Genomic DNA, 27,897 nt, shown 5'->3' on the forward strand with positions numbered 1-27,897 from the left:
ACACACACACACATTCACACGCAAGGTCTTCTGGGTGCTTCACTCTTTTTGCGTGACAGTGTACTCACCGCCTCAAGTCACGTCAGTGCCCGCAACGCCACCACGCCACCAGACAGTTGTCAGAGAACATAATTATTTCGTACACGTATGCACCATCGGCAGCCCCTTTGTCATTATATGTACAGGGTGGTCAGAAAATGTGTGAAATGCTTGTAGGGATGTTACAGGGCAGGTTGTACTGAGACATAAATGTTAAGAAAGAAATTCGATACGTTGCTCCGTTTCCGAGTTATTTAGCATAGAATTTAGCCAATCGGGGCGTCGCGCGCTCACATTCAAGCGGCCTGCCAGGGGCGGTGTTGCCCAACGAGTGCTTTGTCTCGTTAGCTGAAACTTGAATTTACGCGCGCGACGTTATGACCGGCTAACTTCAATGCTAAATAACTCGGAAACGGCGCAACGTATCGAATTTCTTTCTTAACATTTATGTCTCAGTACAACCTGCCCTGTAACATCCCTACAAGCATTTCACACAATTTCTGACCACACTGTATAAGTGTGTGTGTGTGTGTGTGTGTGTGTGTGTGTGTTTGTGTGTGTGTGTAATGGAACAGACCTAAAAGTGGCAAGAATAATAGTATTAATAGACGGGACGAGACTGGAGGACGGTACACACAAAAGAAGTTTGGAATCTAGAAGATGCAGTGGTGCGAAACAATTTACTTCCACGATGTGCAAAACGCTTCTTTAAAATCTGAACAATGAGAACGGGTATACTTCCATTTCTGTGTTCGTAGTACATAGCTGCAAATGTTTTGTAGACGACCCACTGTAATCGCTGTATGACGATCAAGGCGACATAAAACGTAACACGCAAACTACATTTAGCAAATAGAAACAAAAGAGTCTCGACCCAGAATCGGACTCTGGACCTCCTGCATGCTAACCCAAAACGCTATCCACTGCATCAACTGCACAGCACTGCCGCTACGTGCTGTCAGAGACACTTACCGTACTTGTGATTACAGTGTTGCCGAATTGCCGATATTCAATGTCCATTTACTGCACGAAATAAGCGAAGAACGAAATTTTGTGACAGACATTTTTGTATTGCTAGTATGTAAGGAATCAAGCTGAGATGTCCGAGTGTGCGAGTTTTTCTTCACTCTCTTCACTCTCTTCACACTGAAGCGCCACAGAACTGGTATAGGCATGCGTATTCAAATACAAAGATACGTAAACAGGCAGAACAGGCCACTGCAGTGGCAACGCCTATCGGTTACTGCTGCTACAACGGCACGTTATCAAGAATTAGTGTGTTTGAAAGTAGTGCTATAGTCGGCACACGAGCGATGGGACACAGCATCTCCGAGGTAGCGATGAAGTGGGGATTTTCCCTTGCAGCCATTTCACGAATGTACCGTGAATATCAGGAATCCGGTAAAAGATCAAATCTCCGACATCGCTACGGCCGGTAAAAGATCCTAAAAGAATGGGACCGTCCGCAAGTTGCTGCAGGTTTCAGTGCTGGGCCATCAACAAGTATCAGCGTGCGAACCATTCAACGAGACATCATCGATATGGGCTGTCAGTGTGTCCCATTAGGAGATGGGCACCTCCACAGAGAGACTGGCAGCTTTGCTTAAAAGTGATGCCGCTGCCTGCTTCATGCTGTTGTGGACACAGCTGGCACTGTGGCCCAGCTTTCTGTAGTGGGCGCAGTGCAGCGACGACTATCCCTAGACAATAACGTAATTTGACATTATTGTCTTTTGTTCGCAGTCAGCAAGCGCCGAGATACCACGCCACTATCCAGCCAGCTTCAGAAAGATGTTTTTTTTTTCTCGTTCTAAAATTTTGTTTAACAAATCAAACTGACTTGCGCCGCCAATTCATCTGGCGTGCTCGACCAATCGAGGAAACACTGTTCCCGGCTGGTGCCAGCCTCGTGTTTGTTAATGTGCCCTTTGTACGTCTATGTCTACATGGAAACTCTGAAAACCATACTTAAGTGTCTGTCAGAAGGTTCATCGAACCACCTTTACAATAATTCTCTAATATTCCGGTCTCGAAGAGCGAGTGGAAAAATGAAAACATATCTTTCCGCGCGAGCTCCGATTTTCCTTCTTTTGTCACGTTTATAGTTTCTCCCTATGTAGGGCGTCGTCAACGAAATATTTTCCCATTTGGAGGAGAAAGTTGGTGCCTGAAATATCTTGAGAAGTTTCCGCCACAACGAAAGACGCCTTTGTTTTAATAACATCCACCCCAAATCCCATATCATGTCAGTCACACTCCCTCCCCTATTTCTCGATGATACAAAACGTGGAGTTCTTCTTTGAACTTTCTCGATGTGCTCTGTTAATCGTAGCTGCTAAGGATCCCACACCGTACAGTGGTACTCCAGAGAGGACGGACAAGCATACTGTAGGCGGTCTCTGTAACAGATATTTTGCGGCTTTTAAGTGTTCGGTCAATAAACGCAGTCTTTGGTTCGCGTTCCCCATGACCAAAAGTCTGATGTATCTGATGCGTTACACTGGTTTTTTCGTGGAACAAATGATACTCTTCTCCGTCACATTGGCAACAGCAAGAAGTCGTTCCCTTCAAGTGGAATTTGTTTGAAAGTGGAGGGCAGAAGACAGTGAACTAACATGCTAGGCATTTGTCTCTGGGCTGTAGTTGAGAGCGAGTTGTCTCCGGCGGGTGTCTGCTGCTCAAACGGCGCACACCAGTTGGATTTCAGCAAATGCATCGCAAATTACATAGCACGATCTGCATACTGAGCAGCTCCTTACTTGCTTACTTTGCCACGCAACTTGTGTTGCTTAATTTGTTTGTAAGTTGTGGTACCTTGTTGTGTCGTTGTCTTTTGTTGTGACCACATGTAGTAAGCGTGGCATCATACAGTGGAGAATGCCAAAACCGAGGCACGCCAGCGACCAAGGCGTTGCTAAGTAGGCAGGCACAGATAGCCTCGCTGACAGCAGCAGTGTACCAACATGCTGACGCAAGGACGCACACAGACCGAGCGCCGAGTGAAGCCTGGAGAGTGCTGAGTAAGGGGAAGTGAGGCCAGCACGCTAAGCTACGCTGTAATATAATGCGGAAGTAATAACAAAAATCTACCACCGAGGGTAAAAAACGTCCTCCTGCTGGATATAAATAGTGTAGCGCAGGCAGCAATAGGCAGAAGCCATTAGGAAGCAGTTCGGACCTGAGGACGGATGTGGTCCATGTCCGAATGTTCAATCTTCGTAGGTGACGATTCCGAAAGTCTGTTCCAGCTCGCAAGAGTCATCCGTTCGCCGCCAGATGTCAACTGAGCTCTGGAGGTCGGCCCGAGTTCGGTCGGCACCGTGGCTGACGAACTACAGCGAGAACTTCCAGCAGGACCGGCCGCAGCGCGGTCTTGGTCCCAGGCACCGCCGGGGACTGACGCCCAGACTTCGCGGCAAGCCGGCCCCATGGCGCGTAGTCCGTCCACGACGGGACCTCGCGGACATCGCGACTGACGGCTTCCCAGCTGCTGGTGCAGCAGGCGTCGGCAGCTGACCTCATGGCGACGCGGCTCCGAGGGCGCGCCCGTACTGCGACGCCGAGCGGCGACGAGTTCATCTCAACCACAGGGCATCCTGGCTTCAGCGGAGCACAGGTGGCCTGAGGCTCCCGAGTGCGATCAACGGAGCGCGTTGCGCGCATTGTCGGATAATCTACACAGCAGCGGAGGGATCTGCAGGGCTGAGCAGCGACGACGAGGGAGAAATTGTAAAGAAAGTTCAATAAATAATTGTGAAACTCCACGCCGTCTCAGTCTTTGGCGCAGCCACTGTGTCTACTGCTAACAAGTGGTGCAGAAGGTGTAACACTTTCATTTTACGAGCTGTCCAGTGGACCAGATCTTGTTTTTTCCTCCATACAGTCTTCCACACTCTTTGGTATCTCGCTCGCCGCAGTGTTCAGAGCCATTTTGTAATTTGATCTGTGCTTTAGACAACTTTGATCTCTGTTAATTTTACCGTGATGTATGCCAATCATTAGAGCAAATAAATAACTATCAATCTCAGTATTGACTTAGTGCAAGGTTCCTAACTTTCCTGCTACTTTTCCGTTGTTAGATAAGCCACAAATAACAAATATAACCTGTTGAACACTTAATGTGTTGTTTCCTCTGTTTCGGTGTATCCGCTGTGGTAGTATGTGCAGTGGCCAAACCGAAAGGTCCGATATAGTAAGAATACAGAGAACAGAACTGGCATTGCAATCGAACGTCTTGTCTGATCAAAGACTTGTTTTATGGTGAGCATTACTTTTAAGCTCCTGCAGTCCTATCTGGGACACACCAGATCACAACTTACACTTTATTGCTGCGCTGATTTACATACCTTCCTCGACTGCACCTGCGGGGAGCATTGTCCACGTGTCCCTCGACCATTCACGAAGCACACGCGTGACGCTGCGCGGGTGTCCCGGCCCTCGACATCCCACGCGCGTGCCCGACATCTCGTCGCAGTTCCCAGGACGCGTTCTGCCGGTCGTGGCGGGGCGGAAATTTCCCTCCGTTTCCGGCCGTTTTCCCGTTAAGCGCGGCCTGCCTCTCTCGCCGCCGTATTTCCCCGGCGCGGCCCCGCCCCTGAGCCGTAGGCAACCCCTCTGACTCATACGCGGCGCAGACATAAAATTTAACGGCTACCGCTTAAGGACCACGGTTGCAGGCGGGCATTTACCGTATACACAATTTCGTTTCCACCGCCGCCGCGTTTTCGGAGCAAAACCGTTGCACATTATTGAAAACCGATGCATCGGAGGAATGCTTCTCCCTCTATATAGTCGATAGCCAACGGGAGGCAGCGCGCCCCTTCACGTTCTGCTGTTTTTCAGATTCGTGGGCTAAGAGCTGACTTCAATTGACTCGAAAAATACTTGGGGCAAAACAGTTGCCAGGGAAGTTCTTGCTCTCCGGGAAACTTTCGGGCCGTGTTCTCCCTTACTTCGGCCGCAAAGGTCCGGACCCTCTGCTGCCACTTCTGCAGAGGAAATGTTCTGAGTGCAACGTCGAGATAACTGTTACAATAGGCCTGCAAAACATTCCTTGATGTCACAGGTTGTCGACGAGCGAGCTGTCAGTGGAATTGCACAGAAAGGACTTAATTCTGTCATTCACACTGTTTATTATTCCGGTCATCTTTACTCTTACTGAGATTACACATCAACTGACAAAAGACTTGTTCTGTTACTTAGTTACTTATAGCTTCCGTAAGCTGAAGCAAACATTTTCTGGTGGATGAAAATCCAAGTTGCAACGTGATTCTGATTAAAGATATCAGATCCTATAATAACTGGCTGCTCGTGCAGTTCTACCATGGGATAAAGGCAGGACCACACAGCGTCTAATAGGACCGTGTCTAGTAAAGAGCGGAGGTGTTCAAACAAGCCTTCGTGTTGCGATCCTGCTTAGTTTTATTGTGTTACAAATCAAACAATGATCATCTCAACATGGTAACAAATTTTAGTTCTTTACGGATAATTTCGTTGGAACTTGGAAGCCCATAGTCATAATAAAAACAGAAATACACTGTATAAGTTTCTCACAGTAGCCGGCCGCTGTGGACGAGCGGTTCTAGCACTTCAGTCTGGAACCGCGTGACTGCTACGGTAGCAGGTTGGAATCCTGCCTCGGGCATGGATGTGTGTGACGTCCTTAGGTTAGTTAGGTTTAAGTAGTTCTAAGTTCTAGGGGACTGATGGCCTCAGATGTTAAGTTCCATAGTGTTCAGAGCCATTTGAACCATTTTTCTTTTTGTCCCACAGTTATACAGGGTGTTCATAAACGATTACCCAGGTAACAAAAAACTCTTCATCGGATACAGTAAAGTGAACATGAGTTATACCACATCTGCCTCTACTCATTAAGTTTTGAACCTTACATAAAGATTCAATACAGGTAATACCATTTAAATCACTTCAACGTGTGCGCCCCTGGTAACACACAAAACATCAAGATGGTATCCAATCTCTTGCTAAACATTCTACAGCATGTCAGGTGTCGTTGTACCAGTGGCATCATTGATGCACTATTGCAGTGTCTCAGTATCAGAAACTGCTGTTTTGTACATAATAACTTTGACATACCTCAAAAGAAAGAAATCTAAGGGCTAATACCAGGGGACTTCGGGGATCAAGGAATCGGGCCTGAGAAATCACGTAGAGTCCAATGGGGGGGAGCGCCATCTTGGTGAAAGATGATAGTGTCTAGCATATCCTGTAGCAGGGGAACGGCGTAATTCACCAGCATGTCTAGGCAGACACATCCACTTCCATTCGTATCTAGGTGGTGTCTGTTCTTTGGACATGTCCGAAAGATCGGACACCATTTCTTTGTCTGATCCCGCGGCTGGGTATACAGTATGTTCAGAAAGGAGAAATTCGTATCTCCACCGCATTTAGGCGATGAAAGAATTAACTGGCGACAAATGAAAATTGGCACCAAGGTCAATGAGTTCTTTCATTGCCTAAATGCGGCACATATCGGAATTTCTCCTTTCGGAACACATTCTATGTCCAGCCTCACGCTCAAACACAGAAATGGTGATCATTCTTTTGGACTTGACCGAACGAAGAAACACCACTCATATAAATTTATATACGCCATGAAGGCTAATATGTAATTAACTGAGACTATATAGAACAACTGACATTAGCAATCTCAGTAAAACTGAGCTGTAGGTTTAGCTGTTTCTGTTCAGTGATTTTGATTTAAACTTTAATTTTCGCTGTCAGTATAAGCTAAAACTTTTAGCATCTGTTCGTAATCAAAATAATAAAAGAATATATAGCGACGCTTTTAAAGAGCATTTGGTGTCAGAGGAATAGGTGAATAATAGGTACATCTTGTAATTCGTAGTTACAACTGTCTTTTAGACGCGATACTGAGAACAATGTGAATGAATACGGGCGATACGAATTTAAAGAAGAGCTACTTTACTAATAATGTCACCGTAGTTACACCAGCGCAAAAAGAATCTTATTATGGAACCTTGAACACAATAGAAACTAGACTGACAAGACTTGCAAATGTCACAGTGTTTTGCTTAAATATTTCCCTGTTCCATCGACTACAAAAGTGCAAGGCGTAAAGGGAAGGTTTGCGAGCGACGCACTAAAACAAGGAAACTTTTTACTCTTTACATATACGAAATTTCGTTTGTAATTTTTTAAAGGAAATACTTTCGTTCTTTGCCATTAAATGCCTTTTTTCGCAAGAAATATAAATGAATGTGATTAATTACAACAGTGAAAACCCAGTGCTGCAAAATTGTGGAAATTGGAACGGTTTTTGTTGCGGTTTTACTTTTAATTAGTCGAATATAAAAACCACGAACAAGGAAAACATTTAATTCACTGGAATTCCGATGCTGATTATAGCTTGACACTAAAAACGGGTTTACAGGTGCATGTTGGGAAAAAGTCTGCTTCTGTTGGAAGCAGAATGGCCCAGTCACAGCCGAAAGTGGAATCACTGATTAAGATCAGCTTACTGGGAGCGGCAGTTTTAAGCTAGTATCCTGAACAACAGATTTAGAATAACATCACAGAATTTAATAGTGAAGAATCCATGGGCTTCCATAAAGATGAAAGACCTACGCTGTATTGGTGATGAAACAAGTGATGTTGTTGTTGTTGTTGTGGTCTTCAGTCCTGAGACTGGTTTGATGCAGCTCTCCATGCTACTCTATCCTGTGCAAGCTTCTTCATCTCCAGTACCTACTGCAACCTACATCCTTCTGAATCTGCTTAGTGTATTCATCTCTTGGTCTCCCTCTACGATTTTTACCCTCCACGCTGCCCGCCAATACTAAATTGACGATTTCTTGATGCCTCAGAACATGTCCTATCAACCGATCCCTTCTTCTGGTCAAGTTGTGCCACAAACTTCTCTTCTCCCCAATCCTATTCAATACTGCCTCAATAGTTACGTGATCTACCGATCTAATCTTCAGCATTCTTCTGTAGCACCACATTTCGAAAGCTTCTATTCTCTTCTTGTCCAAACTATTTATCGTCCATGTTTCACTTCCATACATAGCTACACTCCATACAAATACTTTCAGAAATGACTTCCTGACACTTAAATCTATACTCGATGTTAACAAATTTCTCTTCTTCAGAAGCGCTTTCCTTGCCATTGCCAGTCTACATTTGATATGCTCTCTACTTCCACCATCATCAGTTATTTTGCTCCCCAAATAGCAAAACTCCTTTACTACTTTAAGTGTCTCATTTCCTAATCTAATTCCATCAGCATCACCCGACTTAAATCGACTACATTCCATTATCCTGGTTTTGCTTGTGTTGATGTTGAAACAAGTGATATATAATTTAATTAAGCGGTCCGCTTAGCGTTTGTCGATATAGCAAAAGTATTTGAAGCAGTGAACCGAAAAAATATAATTGGAGCATAATGAAAATACGCGGATATAAATTTCATTTCATAACGCTGTAATACTAGACTAAGAATTCTTTCTACATGAGGTGATGCGAAGTACACAGAAACTGAAAGGACACATGGCAGGTGGCAGTGACGCAATACCATCCGGTATCTGGAAAGTACTGAATCTGTCTAAGCTGGGAAAACTCCATAATCTAATTGGCAAGATTTGGAAAGAAGGGAAAATACATGAAGATTGGAAATATTTTTTTAAATTCACCCAGTATATAAAATGTAATCCAGCTATCGGTAACGGCAGCAGGGGAATATTATTCATCATTCCTGCATACAAAATTCTTACAAACGTAATTTTATTAGGCCTACAACCGTATCTGGAAGAAATTATTTACGATTTACGAACAGATCTTATAACAAACAGATAAACAGTGGATAACGTTTTCATCTTAAGAATTTGGAATGCCAGAAAATTAATAGAGCTGAAAAAATCAGCATTCAAAATTAAATTTTGGACTTGAAGTACTTACCATTCTCTCGGAAATGTTCTACGTTACTTTCAGAGGGAAACAAGGACATGCTTTGTCATCATCACCGTTAATCCTCGTTATGGAGAAAATCATCAGGGAAATACGATCATTTCAAGTTGGAGTAAAACTAGAGCACAGTTTTAACGTACTGGAATTTGCAGATGTTGTAACTTGTAAAGAAAATCGAAATAAAATTAATTCACTCACAACAATATTGTTTCGCAGGTTACTTGGAACATGACTACGGATTAATACCAGCGAAACCATGTACTTCAGTGTCTCATAGCAAACTATAGCAGATCTCACCTTTCAAAATGGGCAGAAAAATAGAAACAGTAGCTATGTTCACTTGTCTCGGAACGTCGGTAACGACAGAAAACAGTGTCAGACAAGAAATAAACAGTAGAATACAAGAAGCCAACAGATGCTATTTCCCATTAATGGAGCGTATTAAAAAACAAATTTATTTCATGAAATTGAAAGATTCGCATATAAAAAACTCTTGTCATGCATGTTCTGACATACGCGTATGAGACGTGTACATTAACAGGCTTAGAAGAAGCATAATTAAGAATCTTTTAAAACAAAAATCTGGCAAGCATCTGGCGGGATTCAGGATAAGAACACAGGGGAAATGATAATGTCAATAAACGGGGAAGTATGTAGTCTCTATGACAACCAGTCATTGTATCCTAAATTAAAACTAGGAGACTTCGTTAGACTGGACACGCATTTCGAGCTCCAGAAGAAGGTTGAGTCATTCATTCATGTAAGTTGATCCTCAAGGAAAAAGACCTTTTCAAATACCAATACTCCGCTGCTTCGACAGTATCAGAGAAAATATGAATTTGTTACATGCGAAAAATTGGAAAATTAAATGGCAAGACATAACTAGCTAGAAAAGCATTATGACGTCAGCAATCAAGAGCTTTCGTAGATTGTGTAGCTGCTAATAATAATACTAATAATAATACGAAACCTATATGAAAAGATAAGAACCGCACTAGGCACAAGTGGTGTGATACCAGACTCTTCCATCACTAGTAGAGATAAGAAGAGCGTGTATCATTTCGCTCACGGTCTTTAGTGTGTACGACAAATACACTAAGGTGATAAAAGCAATAGGATACTTCCTAATATCATGTCGGACCTGCTTTTGCCCGGCGAAGTTCAGCTACTCGACGTAGGATGGACTCAACAAGTCGTTCGATGCCATCTGTAGAAATACTGCCAGCTGCTGTGACCGAGCGGGTCTAGGCGCTTCAGTCTGGAACCGCGCTGCTGCTACGGTCGCAGGTTCCAGCCTCGGGCGTAGATGTGTGTGATGTCCTTAGGTTAGATAGGTTTAAGTAGTTCTAAGTCTAGGGGACTGATGACCTCAGATATTAAGTCCCATAGTGCTTAGAGCCATTTTTTAGAAATACTGAACCATGCTCCCTCTACAGCCGTACATAACTGGGAAAATATTGCCATTGCAGGGTGTTGTGCACAAAGTAACCTCTCGATAATGTCCCAAAAATGTTCAAAGAGATTCATGTCGGCCGATCTGGGTGGCCAAATCATCCGCTCGAATTGTCCTGAATATTGTTCAAACCAAGTGACCTGCCACTGTTGTTTGGAAACATGAAATTCACGAATGGCTGCAGATGATATCCAAGTAGGCGAGCATAATCATTTCCAGTAAATGACCGGTTTAGCTGAACCAGAGGAACCTGACCATTCCAAGTAAAAACATCCAACATTATGGATCCACTACCAGCTTGCAGAGTACCTTGTAGACGAGTGGGGTCCATTGCTTCGTGGTGTCTGCGCCACGCTCAAGCCAGCTCTTACCAACTGAAATCGGGACTCATCCGACAAGATCTAGGGTCCAAACGATATGGTCACGAGGCAGGGAGAGGTGCTGCAGGCGATGTCGTCCTGTTAGCAAGGCCACTAGCGTCGGTCGTCTGCTGCCGTGGCCCATTAAGGCCAAAATTCGCCACGCTTTGCTGACGGATATTCATCGTACGTCCCACATTGATTTCTGCGGCTGCTTCACGCAGTATTGCTTGCCTGTTAACACTGATAACTCTACGCAAAGACCGCTGGTCTAGGTCTTTAAGTGAAGGCCGTCGGCCATTGGGTTGTCCGTGATGAGAGGTAATGCCAGAAATTTTTTATTCTCGACGCACTCTAGACATTGTGGATCTCATAATACTGAATTCCTTAACGATTTCCGAAATGGAACATTCCATGAATATAACTCCAACTGGCATTCTGCATTTAAAGTCTGTTAATTGCCGTCGTGCGGCCACAATCAAGCAGGAGATCTTTTCACATGAACACCTAAGTGCAAACGACAGCTCCGCAAATGCAGTGTCCATTTATACCTATTGTACGCGACACAACCACCATCTGTACATGTGTATATCGCTATCCAATTACTTTTATCACCTCAGTGAATATTCAGACGATCTTCGAGGGGTTGTAGATGGTGTTTGCTCTAGGATAGGACAGTGGAAACGTCATCGACGGCGCTACAAACCGTAGGAGCCACAGGACAGACGTGAGTCAACTGTTCACGCTGACAGGCGGCCGCTGTCCTGCTCGCAACAGGCTTGGCAGAATTCAGAACGCTGGAGGATCTCTAGCGCGTCCACGCTTGTCACAATAACTCGTAAACACACATTGTTGTCATGATTTAGAGTGCGCGCCTCTATGGTATGAAGCTTCTTATGCTACAACACGAATGTGATGGCTATAGGCAGTTAAGTAGACACTGAAGAATTACAGCCATTTTCAGGATTGACATAACCGCCACCTACGAATAATTGCACTTATGTCGTCCACGTTCATGTAAAGGAAACTGCAGGGGACTGACAAAAATATGGATGCACCAAAAAGGTAACACGAAACCATTCTTAGTACGGTCTGGGAGAACCGTTAGTATTCAAAACAACTACCATTCGTCTCGGAATGTATAAATACAGCTCCTGTATGGTTTTCAAAGGAATCTTCTACCATTCCTTTCGTAAAATACTGGCAAGTTCAGTTAACGATGGCGGGGTTAGATAGCGATCGCGCATTCTGCTCTCCGAAGTATAACACAGAAAATCAACAATATTGTGATCTACATACTTATATGGATATGGTGTATGTTCTTTCGGACATGTCCGAATGGACAGACACCATTGATGACCTGCAGCCGTCTATTATATATTCAGCTGCTGACGGGCGTTGATATATATCAACGGGGCAGGTGGAAATGTGTACCCAGAGCGGGACTCGAACGCAGGATCTCCTGCTTACATGGCAGACACTCTGTCCATCTGAGCCACCGAGGACACAGAAGATAGTGCGACTGCAGAGACTAAATCGCGCACGCCTGCCGCGAGACCCATATTCTTATCTTATATGTCCACACACTACATTCGTAGAGTCCCTACCCAACACACTCATTACTCGTGGAAGACATTCTTACCAAGTCCCGTAAGAGTTCGGGTAATACGTGTGCACCCGCTCAAAAGAAGAAGGTCATGGTCGGTATTGCCAGAACTATGTAGTTATATAGATATGGTGTCTGTTCTTTCGGATATGTCAGCAGCTGAAGGCATTAATACATAATTCTAATTTCATATTGTGGTCTGGTGATTTTGGGGCCAGATCATATGCGACAATTCATTCTAGTGCTCATAAAACAGTTTCGGAAGATGCAAGCTATGTGAGAAGGGACCCTTGTTATCCTGGGACACAGGATAATCTTGGCAAATAAACATTGTGGCATAGAATCGACCTGATTAGCCAAAGTGGATACATAGTCCTTGGCAGTAATGCGACCTCGCAGAGAATCCAAGAGACTCACGGAATACCGTGACGTAGCTGCCCAAATGATGAGCGAAGCGGCGCCATGTTTTACTCTTAGGTTGTTAACTCGGCCAGAAGTTAGAAACAGACTGGAACAACACTCATTCGACCAAATGACTTTTTTGCACTGATACATAGTTCAGGTTTTATGGCTTCTGTATCACGTTTTCCCGTTACGAGCATTTGCCTCACTGGTTACTGGTTTTGGAATTCCATTTCTCCCTGCAATTCCCTGCTTATGGAGCTCCCATCGTGTTGACTTGGTGCTGACGGGGTTCGCGAGTGCGACATTCAGTTCTACGGTGGCTTTCGCACTTGTCGTCGTCTTATTTTCGTCACAAATATTCTTCAATCACCATCCGTCACGGTCAATCAACAAACGTTTCATAGCTGATGACGTTCTTCCTCTTCGTCTTTATGCGGTATAAATCTTCGATACGGTGCCTCTGGAAACAACAAACACGTTAGCTATCTTGATTACGGATCACCCACCATACGAGCACCAACAATTTGACTGCGTTAGAATTCGCTGAATCCAATCTACACTACTGGCCATTAAAATATCTACACCACGAAGATGATGTGCTACAGACGCGAAATATAACCGACAGTAAGAAGATGCTGTCATATGCAAATGATTAGCTTTTCAGAGCATTCACACAAGGTTGGCGCCGTTGGCGGCACCTACAACATGCTGACATGACGAAAGTTTCCAACCGATTTCTCATACACAAACATCAGTTGACCGGCGTTGCCTGGTGAAACGTTGTTGTGATGCCTCCTGTAAGGAGGAGAAATGCGGACCATCACGTTGACGACTTTGATAAAGGTCGGATTGTAGCCTATAGCGATTGCGGTTTATCGTATCGCGACATCGCTGCTCGCGTTGGTGGAGATCCAATGACTGTTCGCAGAATATGGAATCGGTGGGTTCAGGAGGGTAATTCGGGATGCCGTGTTGGATTCCAACGGCCTCGTATCACTAGCAGTCAAGATGACAGGCATCTTATCCACGTAACGGATCGTGCAGCCACGTCTCGATCCCTGAGTCAACAGGTGAGGACGTTTGCAAGACAACGACCACCTACCTACACGAACAGTTCGACGACGTTTGCAGCAGCATGGACTATCAGCTCGGAGACCATGGTTGCGGTAAACCTTGACGCTGCATCACAGACAGGAGCGCCTGCGATCGTCTACTCTACGACGAACGTAGGTGCACGAATTGCAGAACGTCATTTTTTGGGATGAATCAAGGCTCAGTTTACAGCATCATGTTGGTCGCATCCGTGTTTGGCGACATCGCGGTGAACGCACGTTGGAAGCGTGTATTCGACATCGCCATACTGGCGTATCACCCGGCGTGATGGTATGGGGTGCCATTGGTTACACGTCTCGGTCACCTCTTGTTCGCATAGCCGGCACTTTGAACAGTGGACGTTACATTTCAGATGTGTTAAGACCCGTGGCTCTACCCTTCATTCGATCCCTACGAAACCCCACATTTCAGGAGGATAATGAACGACCGCATGTTGCAGGTCCTGTACGGGCCTTTCTGGATACAGAAAATGTTCGACTGCTGCCCTGGCCAGCACATTCTCCAGATCTCTCACCAATTGAAAACGTCTGGTCAATGGTGGCCGAGCAATTGGCTCGTCACAATACGCCAGTGACTACTCTTTATGAAGTGTGGTATCGTGTTGAAGCTACATGGGCAGCTGTACCTGTACACGCCATGCAAGCACTGTTTGACTCAATGCGCAGGCGTATCAAGGCCGTTATTACTGCCAGAGATGGTTGTTCTGGGTACTGATTTCTCAGGATCTATGCACCCAAATTGCGTGAAAACGTAATCACATGTCAGTTCTAGCATAATATATTTGTGCAATGAATACCCGTTTATCATCTGCATTTCTTCTTGGTGTAGCAATTTTAATGGCCAGTAGTGTAATCTAATCTGCTTAGTAGCGTTTTGGCTCACCTTCGGAACGCAGTATAGTTGCTACTCTGTTTGGCACGTAATCGGGATGTCCGTTTGATGTTTCCGGAGGTATGTTGTACCATGTTTCTAGGCACAGGTGACGCACTTCCCATCAGTTAAGGGTTACTCGTTTGCGTGCGTGGAGCTGGCGCCCTACAGCATCCAAATATGTTCCACCACGTTGAGAATAGGTGGATTTAGTGACCAAGACATCAACTTCATTTCGCTGTCATGCACCCTAAACGATGGCATTCTGACATTGACTGTTATTATGCTGCAAGTTGCCATCGTCTTCGGGGGCGAAGGCAAATATGAAGAAATATTTGGTTCTCGATATTATTTATGTAGTCCATAGTAGACGTGGTGCTTCTGATTTTTACCATAGTTCTCGTGAAATCCCAGAACAAAGTCCCCAATAATACAAGAGTCGTCCACTAAGTAATGCAACAAATTGTTTTCTCGACCTGTTTCTGTTGTCAAAATGCAAAATTTCTTGTGGGAGATCGCGGAGTATTGCCGCTTCCGGCTCTAAAGTTTCATAAAGTTCTCACTGATGGTGGCGTTAAACGTAGTCTTCAAAATGGCGTTTGTAACGGAGGTATGTTCCAAGCAGAGAGCTGTCGTTGAATTTCTTATTGCGGGAAACCAGAGCATCGTAAATATTCATAGGTTCTTGCAGTATGTCTACGGAGGCCTGACAGCGAACAAAAGCACGGTGAGTCGTTGGGTGAGGCGTCTGTCACCATCGAAACAAGGTCGCGCAGACCTGTCCGATCTCCCGTGGGCCTGCCGTGTACACACAGCTGTGACTCCTGCAATGTTAGAACATGCTGACACTCTAATTCGAGATGATCGACGAATCTCAAACACATCGCTATTCAACTGCACATCTCTGTTGGTAGTGCTGACACATTCTGTCACCAGTAGGGGATGCTCAAAGGAATTGACGGTGATGCCGTCCCTAACCGGGTGACACTCCAAAATACCATGGTACCATGGCTGTCAGGATGCCAGGATCAGCATGACGTTCGCAGGTGATGCCTTATCACCCACAGCTGCTCGTAGTTCAGCATGTCACTGAGTAGCATTGCTGCCAGCGAGGAAGCCAGTTTTCACGTATTCTCGCTGTTCCACTCTGTTGATATCCATCTTGTAATATGGCCAAGCTCACACTAAAAGTTACAGCCGCTGGTACCGAGCCATCCTTGTATGCGGTCGCAGTTTGTCGGTTGATTTAGGTAGTTTGGCGTGTGCTTTCGAATGTATACGGTGATGCCACATCACAGTTGCCATCACTAGTTGAATGACCCTCGTATAAAGAAATTATAAATGAAAAACACAGCGTTGTGTCTATTCCACAGTATTAATTTAATTTTTTCAACATACACAGTGCTGTGGTTTTCATTTATAATTGTTTTCTCCTACTAAAATATGGTTCAAATGGCTCTGAGCACTGTGGGACTTAACATCTGAGGTCATCAGTCCCCTAGACTTAGAACTACTTAAATCTAACTAACATGCCCGAGGCAGGATTCGAACCTGCGACCGTAGCGGTCCCGCAGTTCCAGACTGAAGCGCCTAGAACCGCTCAGCCACAACGGCCGGGCTTTCCTACCAAGAAGCGACAGAAAAAAACTGTTAACACTATCAAAAAATTCATTAACGAATAAATAGATTGAGAAGCAGTACTTAGTGTTCCCACTTATATGAACATGGCTCCGGCGACCGTTCCTGTGGTGACAACTAATTCTTGTCACACGCTTTTGTACTCGGAAAATTTGAGCTTTATTTGGTGGGTTACCCCAAAAAGAGGTCGTATAAAGCTATGTAATGAAAGTAGGACGTGTATATTACCTCTTATATTTCTACAGCACTCAGGTGTAACAGCTTCCTTGGCTGAGTGGTCATCAGAACTCAATGTCATGTGGAGGACTTGTGTTCGATTCCTAATACCGCTAGGGATTTTTCTTTGGTGGGAGGAGCGGAACGGGTTGAACCCAGCCTCTTATGCCAATTGAAGGGTTACTTTGACCGAGTAATAGCGGTTCCAAGGTCAAGAAAACTGATAACGACTGGAAAGCGGCATGCTGACATCACGCTCCTCCATACCGCATCCAATGACGCCAGTGGCGGAGGATGATAAGGTGGGCGGTCGGTACCGATGGGACTGTCAGGGCCTGCGGACGAAGAATTTTGACGATCTCTATATAGAAATCAAAGATTTCTTTGCGCTCTTTAACAATCCTGTGTTATATTAACACTAATTGAATTTATTATAAAGTTGTAATCCGAACAAGTTAACTCTGTCAATCTCCTTTGCCTTATTTTGGTGTATTTGATATAAATATTAGGAGGAAACCTCTTAAAAGTTCAAATTTACATACCGTGTCTTTTCAAAGGAAAAATTTATTACCGTCGACAAAAATTCAGTAACGGATATTTATACAAATATACCTGATTTGCAGTTTATTGCAATATTTGTATCATCTGAGAATCAAAAGACTTGGCGTCTCATCGTATTACTGATGGAAGGTCATTAATATATACAATGAAGCGTAAGAGCTCTGAGATGGAGTCTTGTACGACACTAGATTTAGGTAGTTCCCATTTGAATGATGACTGGTAGCCTAATGCAAAACTCTTTTCTATTGACAACATATCTTTCGATAAAATGTATTCGCAGTAGCGAATATGAACAACAATCAGCTGCATAAGGGAATGGTGACAATGAAAATTTGAGCCGGAACAAGACTCGAACCTCAATTATCGACTTATCGCTAACGGTCGCCTTACTATTAGGCTACCCGTACACGCTTCGCGACCGGACTCAAACCGGTCTGGCACACATTTTCACTGTCATCATTCCATTATACAGCTGATGGTTGTCCATGATCACAAATGCGAAGCCGCGCTGAATTAGCCGAGCGGTCTTAGGCGCTGCAGTCATGGATTGTGCGGCTGGTCCCGGTGGAGGTTCGAGGCCTCCCTCGGGGATGGGTGTGTGTGTTTGTCCTCAGGATAATTTAGGTTAAGTAGTGTGTAAGCTTAGGGACTGATGACCTTAGCAGCTAAGTCCCATAAGACTTCACACACATTTGAACATTTGAACAAATGCCAATATACATTGAATAACCAAAGAAACTAGTACACCTGCATAATATCGTGCAGGGCCCACGCGAACACGCAAAAGTGCCGCACGCGACGTGGCATGGACTCGACTAATGTCTGGAGAAGCGCTGGAGGGAATTGACACCATGAATCCTGCAGGGATGTCCGTAAATCCGTAAGAGTACGAGGTGGTGAAGATCTCTTCTGAACAGAACAGCCGACCGGAGTGGCCGAGCGGTTCTAGGCGCTTTAGTCTGGAAGCGCGCAACCACCACGGTCGCAGGTTCGAATCCTGCCTCGGGTATGGATATGTGTGATGTTCTTAGGTTAGTTAGGTTTAAGTAGTTCTAAGTTCTAGGGGACAAATGGCCTCAGAAGTTAAGTCCCATAATGCTCAGAGCCATTTGAACATTTTTTGAACAGAACATTGCAAGGCATCCTAGGTGTGCTCAATAATGTTCATGCGGAAGTTTTTAAACTTAAAAGAGTGTTCCTGGAGCCACTCTGTAGCAATTCTGGACGTGTGGGGTGTCGCATTGTCCTGCTGGAATTGCCCAAGTCCGTAGGAATGCACAATAGATACGAATGGATGCAGGTGATCAAACAGAATTCTTACGTACATGTCACATTTCAGAGTCATATCACTGCAACTGCATACGCCCCGCACCATCAGAGAGCCTCCACCAGCTTGAACAGTCCCCTGCTGGCTTGCAGGGTCATTGGATTCATGAGGATGTCTCTATACCCGTGCACGTCCATCCGCTAGATACAATTTGAAACGAGACTCGCCCGACCAGGCAACATGTTCCCAGTCATCAGCAGTCCAATATCGATGTTGATGGGCCCTTGCGAGGCGTAAAACTTTGTGTCGTGCAATCATCAAGAGTACACGAGTGGGCCATCGGCTCCGAAAACCCATAAAGATGATGTATCGTCGAATGCTTCGCTTGCTGCCGCTAGGTCAGGGCCCAGCACTGAAGTCTGCAGCAATTGGCCCAGCACTGAAATCTGCAGCAATCTGCGGAAGGGATGCACTTCTGTCACCTTGCGCGATTCTCTTCAGTCGTCATCGGTCCCGTTCTTGCAGGATCTATTTCTGGCCGCAGTGATGACGGAGATTTGATGTTTTAGCGGTTTCTTGATACTCACGGTACACTTGTGAAATGGTCATACAGTAAAATCCCCACTTCATCGCTACTTCGGAAATTCTGTATACAATCGCTCGTGCGCCCACTGTAACGCCACTCACGTACATCTTGATAATCTGCCATTGAAGCAGCAGTAACCGAAGTAACAAGTGCGCCAGACACGTGTTGTCTTCTATAGGCGTTGCCGACCGCAGCGCCGTATTCCGTCGGTTTACATAACTCTGTACTTGAATACGCAAGCCTATAGCAGTTTCTTTGGCGCTTCAGTGTGTGTCATCTATTTCATAACGGCTGTAGTCACTGCAGTGCCTCTTCGCTCGGACATCTATACATATCGAAAGAAACATACCGTCGTACTTCTGAGGAACACGGGGACTACAATATCGTAAATGCCGTATACAGGGTGGTACATTGATAGTGGCCGGCCTCGGTGGCAGTGCGGTTCTAGGCGCGTCAGTCCGGAACCGCGTGACTGCTACGGTCGCAGGTTCGAATCCTGCCTCGGGCATCGATGTGTGTGATGTGCTTAGGTTAGTTAGGTTTAAGTAGTTCTAAGTTCTAAGGGACTGATGACCTCAGATTTTAAGTCCCATAGTGCTCAGAGCCATTTAAAAAAAAATAGCCATTGATAGTGGCCGGGCCAAATATCCCACGAAAAATAAGCATCAAACGAAAAAACTACAAAGAACAAAACTCGTCTAGCTTGAAGGGGGAAACCAGATGGCGCTCTGGTTGGCCCGCAAGATGGCGCTGCTATAGGTCAAACGGATACAACCGCGTTTTCAAAAATAGGAACCCCCATTTATTATTACATATTCGTGTAGTAAGTAAAGAAATATGAATGTTTTAGTTGGACCACTTTCTTCGATTTGTGATAGATGACGCTGTAATAGTCACAAACGTACAAGTAGGTGGTATCACGTAACATTCCACCAGTGCGGATGGTATTTGCTTCGTGATACATTGCCCGTGTTAAAATGGACCGTTAACCAATTGCGGGAAAGGTCGATATCGTGTTGATGTATTGCTATTTTGATCAAAATGCACATCGGGCGTGTGCTATGTATGCTGCTCGGTATCCTGGACGACATCATCCAAGTGACCGGACCGTTCGCCGGATAGTTACGTTATTTAAGGAAACAGGAAGTGTTCAGCCACATGTGAAGCGTCAACCACGACCTGCAACAAATGACTATGCCCAAGTAGGTGTTTTAGCTGCTGTCGCGGCTAATCCGCACATCAGTAGCAGACAAATTGCACGAGAATCGGGAATCTCAAAGACGTCGGTGTTGAGAATGTTACATCAGCATCGACTGCACCAGTACCATATGTCTATGCACCAGGAATTGCATGGCGACGACTTTGAACGTCGTGTACAGTTCTGCCACTGGGCACAAGAGAAATCACGGGACGATGAAAGATTTCTTGCACTCGTTCTATTTAGCGACCTTAGCGTGTTAATGTATCGTATGGCATTATGGGAGGAAGGATAATTGGCCCCCATTTTATAGATGGCAATCTAAATGGTGCAGTGTATGCTGATTTCGTACAAAATGTTCTACTGATGTTACTTCAAGATGTTTCACTGCCTGGCAGAATGGCGATGTGCTTCCAACATGATGGATGTCCGTCACATAGCTCGCGTGCGGTTGAAGCGGTATTGAATAGCATATTTCATGACAGGTGGATTGGTCGTCGAAGCACCATACCATGGCCCTCACGTTCACCGGACCTAACGTCCCCGGATTTCTTTCTGTGGGGAAAGTTGAAGGATATTTGCTATCGTGATCCACCGACGAAGCCTGACAACATGCGTCAGCGCATTGTCAATGCGTGTGCGAACATTACGGAAGGCGGACTACTCGCTGTTGAGAGGAATGTCGTTATATGTATTGCCAAATGCATTGAAGTCGACGGACATCATTTTGAGCATTTATTGCATTAATGTGGTATTCACAGGTAATCACGCTGTAACAGCATGCGTTCTCAGAATTGATAAGTTCATAAAGGTACATGTATCACATTGGAACAAGCGAAATAAAATGTTCAAACGTACCTACGTTCTGTATTTTAATTTAAAAAACCTACCTGTTACCATCTGTTCGTCCAAAATTGTGAGTTATATGTTTGTGACTATTACAGCGCCATCTATTACAAAGCGAAAGAAGTGGTCCAACTAAAACATTCATATTTCTTTACGTACTACACGAATATGTAATAAAAATGGGGGTTCCTATTTAAGAAAACGCAGTTGATATCCGTTTGACCTATGGCAGCGCCATCTAGCGGGCCAACCATAGCGCCATCTGGTTCCCCCTTCAAGCTAGACAAGTTTTGCTCTCTGTAGTTTTTTCGTTTGACACTTATTTCGTGAGATATTTGGCCCAGTCACGATCAATGGACCACCCTGTATACATTTGTTTCCTGTGATAGAGACTTCTGGAGCAAAAGTGTGCTGCTGCGGACTACGGCTTCAGAGTGGCTGAAAAAAAGGAGTATTGCGATAAAAAAAATTGATAATTGTTCTGCAGCATAGATACACGACAGACTGACGTATTCGTGTAGTGCGAAAAGACAGTACTGTAGACAGGGATCCGAGGAACCTTGTATCGTGGTGGCGGGAGAGACAGGAAATATGATTCCCTCAGGTTTTAAAATCGCTACGGAGGGTGCGATGTGAGGGAGGGAGAGCGGGAAGAAACAAGTGCTCCGAAAATTTGCTCACTTTTCAGCGCGCAAGCCTCGCCCCGCCTCGCTAGGCGGCGTGGCACGCCGGGAAACAAATTCTCGGCTCTCCGGCTGAGCCGCGGTCGCGGTGGGGGGCGGTGTAGGGTTACAGCACGGCGCGCGCTGCGGCAATCTGGCCCGCCCCTGCCGGGGCAGGTCTGCGGCGTTTTTATTTTTAACGATAGCCGGCCGGGCGAGCGACAGCGGCCAGAGTTTTCTGCATTTCCGCGGTCGAACTGCCCGCCTTTAAGCCCACCTCACCTCCACCCGCCCCCTTCTCTTCTCTCTCTCTCTCTCTCTCTCTTTTTTTATTCCCCACGGGCTCGTTTTTATTCCGACAGCGGGCAGGTGCGCCGCAGGTGCAACCGGGTTGCCTGGCGATGCGACACTACACGACGCTTTGTCGCGCACACGCACACACACTATTGACCTGCCGCTGACCGCGCCACTTCACCTCGGCTGCTCCAGTACGCATTGCCACGCAGAATGCAATACGTTGCTCTGTAACGAAGCAATTCATTAACTTTAAGAGTAATTTAAAGCTGCCGATAAAATTCACTCCGACTGCTTCATGGTGCCTAGCTGTTGTACGTATTGGCCACTGTTTTAGGTCCATAAACTGAACATGTGATGTATGGAAGTGAAACATGGACGATAAATAGTTTGGACAAGAAGAGAATAGAAGCTTTCGAAATGTGGTGCTACAGAAGAATGCTGAAGATTAGATGGGTAGATCACATAACTAACGAGGAGGTATTGAAGAGAATCGGGGAGAAGAGGAGTTTGTAGCACAACTTGACTAGAAGAAGGGATCGGTTGGTAGAACATATTCTGAGGCATCAAGGCATCACCAATTTAGTACTGGAGGGCAGCGTGGAGGGTAAAAATCGTAGAGGAAGACCAAGACATAAATACACTAAGCAGATTCAGAAGGATGTAGGTTGCTGTAGGTACTGGGAAATGAAGAAGCTTGCACAGGATAGAGTAGCATGGAGAGCTATATCAAACCAGGCTCTGGACTGAAGACCACAACAACAACAACAAAAACATGTATCTGACGTCGGTCATCAAAGAAATGCAGACTTTCCGTAAGACTGTTATTGAGCAAGCAATAAAGTAAACAAAAGAAAAATTCGGAGTAGGTATTAAAATCCACGGAGAAGAAATAAAAACTTTGATGTTCGCCGATGACATTGTAATTCTGTCAGAGACAGCAAAGGACATGGAAGAGCAGTTGAACAGAATGGACAATGTCTTGAAAGGAGGATATAAGATGAACATCAACAAAAGCAAAATAAGGATAATGGAATGTAGTGGTATTAAATTATGCTAAGGGAATTAGATCAGGAAGCGAGACACTTAAAGTAGTAAAGGAGTTTTGCTATTTGGGGAGCAAAATAACTGATGATGGTCGTAGTAGAGAGGATACAAAATGTAGACTGACAATGGCAAGGAAAGCGTTTCTAAAGAAAAAAATTTGTTACAATCTATACATTTAAGTGTCAGGAAGTAATTTCTGAAAGTATTAGTATGGATTGTAGCCATGTGTGAAAGTGAAACATAGACGATAAATAGTTTGGAGAAGAAGAGAATAGAAGCTTTCGAAATGTAGTGCTACAAAAGAATGCTGAAGATTAGATGGATAGATCGCGTAACTAATGAGGAGGTACTGAATAGAACTGGGGAGAAGAGGAGTTTGTGGCACAACTTGACTAGAAGAAGGGATCGGTTGGTAGGGCATATTCTGAGGGATCAAGGGATCTCCAATTTAGTACTGGAGGGTAGCGTGGAGGGTAAAAATCGTAGAGGGAGACCAAGAGATGAATACACTAAGCAGATTCAGAAGGATGCAGTAGGTACTAGGAGATGAAGAAGTTTGCATAGGATAGAGAAGCATGGAGAGCTGCATCAAACTAGTCTCAGGATTGAAGACCACACCAATACTGAACATGTATAAAGTGTATCTCAAACCTTTTAGAGTCATAAACATACAAATGATGTCAATATACTGAACACTTCTCCCTTTTCTCAGATGACATACTGATGATTACGGAGAAAGGCAACAGGCAGATTCCATATTTCTAGATTTCCGGGAAGAACTTGACACAGTGCCCTATTGCAGGCTGTTAACGAAGATGCAAGAATAGGAAATAAGTTCACATACATCTGAGTGGCTCGGAGACTTCTTCAATAATAGAATACAGTATGTTTTCCTTGACGGTGGGTATCATCAGAGACAAAGGTATCGCCAGGAGTGCCTCAGGGAAGTATGATAGGACTGTTGTTGTTCTCTCTCTATATATAAAGTATTTGGCTGAAAGGTGATCAGCAGTCTGCGGTTGTTCGCTGATGGTGCGGTGGTGTACTGTAAGGTGTCAAAACTGAGTGGCTGTAGGAAGATACAAGATGACTTAGGCACAATTTCTAGTTGGTGTGATAAATGTGGGAAAATGTAAGTCAACGCGGATAAGTAGGAAGATCAAACTTGAAATGTTTGGATACAGTATTACTAGTGTCCTGCTTGACACAGTCATGTCGCTTAAATATCTTGTTCAAATGGTTCAAATGGCTCTGAGCACTATGGGACTTAACTTCTGAGGTCATCAGTCCCCTATAACTTAGAACTATTGAAACCTAACTAACCTAAGGACATCACACACATCCATGCCCGACGCAGGATTCGAACCTGCGACCGTAGCGGTCGCGCGGTTCCAGACTGAAGCGCCTAGAACCGCTCGGCCACCAGCAGCCGGCCTAGGGGACTGATGACCTCAGCTGTTAAGTCCCATAGTGCTCAGAGCCATTTGAACCGTTTTGAAATATCTGGGCGCAGCGTTGCAGAGCTATATGAAGTGCAAGAAGCATGTGAGAACTGTGGTGGGGAAGGCCAATGGTCGACTTCGGTTTATTGGGAGAATTTTAGGAAAGAGTGGTTCACCTATAAAGGAGACCGCATATAGAACTGCTTGGGTGTTTGGGATTCGTACCAGGTCGGGCTGAAGGAGTAAATATTACGGAGATGCTTTGGGAACTCAGATGGTAAACGTTGGAGGGAAGACGATATTCTTTTCGAGAAGCACTATTGAGAAAATTTAGAGAACCGGTATTTGAAGTAAACATACACTGTGCGTAAGGTCCACGAAGATAAGATGCGAGAAATGAGTGCTCAGACGGAGGCATATAGATAATCGTTTATCCCTCGCCCTATTTGCTAATGGAAGAGGAAAGGAAATAATAAGTAACCGTATAGGGCATCCTCCGCCACGCACCGTACGGTGGCTTGCGAAGTATCTATACGGATGTAGACACAGATGTAGATAAAGTGTGTCTCAAATACTTGAGGGACATGAACTTACATACACATGATGGAGAACAGAGAATAAATCAAAGAGAAACGCAAGGGTTTTGCGGCAGCAGAAATGGCATGATCAATAGAATTTCAGGACTATGTAGTAGACGAAATAAAAGAATTCTACGTAACACACAAAGGAAGAAGCTGTCAGGCTGTATGGAGAGGAGCACTGGCAAAGACAGTATTTCTCGTCAAAAGAAACCTGTCAGACTGCAGCTGAGCTTTCGACACATCCCTCTGTAACGCAGAAAACTGTTCCGAGTCTGTAAACCTTACAGTGAAGTAACCGATCTAAGAGTGTGTCCCTTCCTTATAGTCGCACATAGAACAGTTTCTTTTCTCACATCAGCACAGCTGCCGGTGACCGCTGTGGCAGCGTGAACTAGCTTTGCGTGCGTATTATCTGTTACACGCACTCCCTATGAATGTAAAGAAGAAGTAGTATATTTTTAAACACATTTCTGCTATTTGACTGTTAATTGTTCATTTATTTTACACAATCGTGATTTCGGCTTCATATCATTCTGAAATGCATGTTGAGAAGTTAAAACTGTCGTATTACAGGGTACAAGTGCGTATCCGAGGTACATAATATTATTCACACTGTGCACAATGACAAACCACAGTATATCGTATTTAACAGCAAATATATTCCTGTCACATGTATTCATCACTTCTGTCCATCAACTGACCAGTCAAATGGCGGAAATTTCTTAAAAAAGATTCTATATAACTCTGGTACCCCACGAAGGAAAGATAACTAACAAGTAGTATTAAATTTTATTTGATTTTTTCATATTCCGTATACTGATTTGTGTTGGTGATATAATTGTATTGAAAAATATTAAGTTCGTTATTTCCATTACATGAGCAGACATAAAATTTTACCCTAACCATAATTACTTTCTTGGTATTATCATACAGAGCTGAGGTTTGTCATCTATTCATTTACATTCTCATTTGAAACTATAACCAAAAACATAAGATCATATAAATTGTTTCTCCAGATATTTCCTTGTTTTCGTTGCAATTACTTTAGAAATTTCTTTAGAAATCTTGTTTATTTCTGCTTTACTGTTTGAGTGTTGTGGAAGGAGTGGGAGAGAGTGTATGGAAGACATACGTAAAGCGCGGATGTTTTATTTTGATACGAACTGTGTGAAATGAATATGTGGGAAAATTCTTGTACAAGCGCGAGACGTGAGATCAAGTGACACATGTATAGTGTGCACGCTGTTGTATAAAGGCAGCCGGAAGAAATGTTAGGTGTAAAATCAATTAGTATTTCGTTTCCACGGATAATTTGTACTTTGTTTTATTTAAATTAAATTTGGTTTGGGATATTATGTATTTCTTTTATAAATTTTTGTCTGTAATTCCGTTGAATGAGTTAGGTGTTACCGCGAGTATTTGGGCTCAGGGGTGTCCTGATGGCTGCCTGAATTATCAGAAAACAGATAAGCAGTTCCAGTTCCTGTGTAGTGCTTTGTGCTACAGTTCTGTACGTCTAGGAGTCTCTCGGGAATCGTCTTACTGAGCAGATAAATGTTGAACCGCGGCACACGTATTTTTGTTAAGATGAAGAACACCTTGCATTTTGTCGATTCATTTATCGTATTTATAAAGCGACTACAGTACTAAACGCTTTAGTTTAAGTTTGTACATTTTAAGTAACTGAGTTTGGAAGTTCCTCGTCATCCTTCAGAGTCCGTGTAGTGTGTTTCGTAAACATCTCGCATTATTTGGGCGAGCACTTATTTCTAAGAGACCCAATGAACGACTTGATGTAGAAACTCGCGAATAGCTGTGATTCAGAGATGCGTAGAACGATGAAATTCTTCGGCTCGTACTGGAAAAGCTCTGGCTGCTTTCGTGTGAAAGACTTTTAGTCAAAAAAACTGAAATAAACTTGCGTCGATATTAGTTTGACTATGAATACGTATTTTATAGCGATTTAGCCCTGATTTTGGGGGCAATTCAGCCAAATCAGTTGAACATTAATCATTTCCAAGCAAATTATTTAGTATCCCGGATGCCTGAAAATTTTACGAACTTACAGATTTTGCCTCCAAGCTTGAGTTATTCGGCCTTTGCTTAGTAGGTATTGAGTCGGTGTTTTATCAAAGCTGCTTTTCATCGAATAAATGAGTATCTTCCAACGGAGAATGCAGAGGACAGATAAACAGACGCTTACAGAAGTATGTGGGCTGACCTACCGTCGCAAGTAATGAGATGATGTAACCCATATCAGCATCTGCATCAATGTCAGAACGATCCGCATCGTTAGGACTGGCCTACAATCTGTTAGCTCTCCATGGGCCCATGGTCAATTAATAAAAGGTGTCTCGCAAAGTATAACTAATAGGATAGGGGTGGCCCTAGCATACACGAAACATGGGTGTTGAACCTCGCAAATGATAACAAGCAGAGCGATTAACTAATTACGAAATGAAACAGTTATCTACATTGATCCCTGTTTATTGCAATGTTGTCTGCTAACGTACATGAATAGCAAATTGTTACAGGATCTGTTCAATCACAAGACATGTAGGGAATAAGAATATCAACAACTGTTGATGTAAGACAGAATAAAAAGAGACCAAAAAAGGCACACATGAAATAACATTGCAGTTGGAGTCGTGAATGCGCCACCAGTCACTCGAGAAAAATATTAGGTTTGCAAAATATACCTGACCCTAAAAACACGTCTACAAACACACGTTAATTCTCATACCCTGCTTTCCGGATCAGTGATTTAGCAT

This window comes from Schistocerca serialis, chromosome 8, assembly GCF_023864345.2.
Source record: "Schistocerca serialis cubense isolate TAMUIC-IGC-003099 chromosome 8, iqSchSeri2.2, whole genome shotgun sequence".
Classification (NCBI taxonomy): domain Eukaryota; kingdom Metazoa; phylum Arthropoda; class Insecta; order Orthoptera; family Acrididae; genus Schistocerca; species Schistocerca serialis.